Raw genomic sequence first — 1,127 nt, 5'->3', positions numbered from 1 at the left:
GGCCATATTGGTCCCCTAGCCTCCGGCCTCGCTTCTTATTTATCCGAGTGGCGTGAGCCGTGGCCGACCCCTCCTCGTGCAAGTGATTATTCGGCTATTATACGATGATTACCCAATGGTACGTGGGTGTAACACGAGAAATAAAGTGTGCAGTTTCATGTCGCCGACCCGGGATCCGGTGACAGGCCGAATATAAAACCGTTGTCGAGTGTTACCGCGTATTTAACGCCACGTCGAAACACATGTTCGTACATCTGTACCACCTCGATATTCTCCTTATCAATTCCCCTTTTACAAATAATTCTATCTTACCTCGTCGACTACGCTCTATGTTTTTCGCAGTAATTTTGCAATACGAACTATTTATTTTCGTAGGGATCTTCGTAATCGATCGATTTACGAATATATGAAATTGAGAAATTATCGAGAGATTTGTTAAGATTTAAATTTAAATTTTTGGAAAAGTTACTTCTTAAAAAAAGAAAAAAGGAAGATTTGGATTTTGCAATATGAATACGAATCTATTTATTTTCGTAAGGATCTTCGTAATCGATCGAATATATGAAATTGAAGAATTATCGAGAGATTTGTTAAGATTTAAATTTTTGGAAAAGTTATTCCTTAAAAAAAAAGAAGAAGAAGAAAAAGGAAAAAAGGAAGATTTGGATTTTGCAATATAAATACGAACCTATTTATAGGGATTTTCGTAATCGATCGATTTATGAAATTGAAGAATATATCGAGAGATTTGTTAAGATTTAAATTTTTAGAAGAGTTACTCCTTAAAAAAAAAAAAAAGAAGAAGAAAGGAAAAAAGGAAGATTTGGATTTTGCAATATGAATACGAATCTATTTATTTTCGTAGGGATATAAGGATTTTCGTAATCGATCGAATATACGAAATTGAAGAATTATCGAGAGATTTGTTAAGATTTAAATTTTTGGAAGAGTTGCTCTTTAAAAAAAAAGAAAGAAGAAGAAAGGAAAAAAGAAAGATTTGGATTTTGCAATATGAATACGAATCTATTTATTTTCGTAGGGATATAGGGATTTTCGTAATCGATCGATTTACGAAATTGAAGAATATATCGAGAGATTTGTTAAGATTTAAATTTTTGGAAGAGTTA

At 32.6% G+C, this 1,127-nt stretch overlaps 1 protein-coding gene across 3 annotated transcripts in view; it reads right to left on the bottom strand.

Annotated features, from left to right (window-relative positions):
• LOC102673597 overlaps positions 1–1,127 on the bottom strand; it is a 106,876-nt gene that overhangs the window by 44,218 nt on the left and 61,531 nt on the right. The window lies entirely within an intron of this gene.

This window comes from Apis dorsata, unplaced genomic scaffold (assembly GCF_000469605.1).
Source record: "Apis dorsata unplaced genomic scaffold, Apis dorsata 1.3 scaffold_142, whole genome shotgun sequence".
NCBI lineage: Eukaryota > Metazoa > Arthropoda > Insecta > Hymenoptera > Apidae > Apis > Apis dorsata.
The sequence above is the reverse complement of the archived record's forward strand: the minus strand, read 5'-3'. Positions and strand labels throughout refer to the sequence as shown.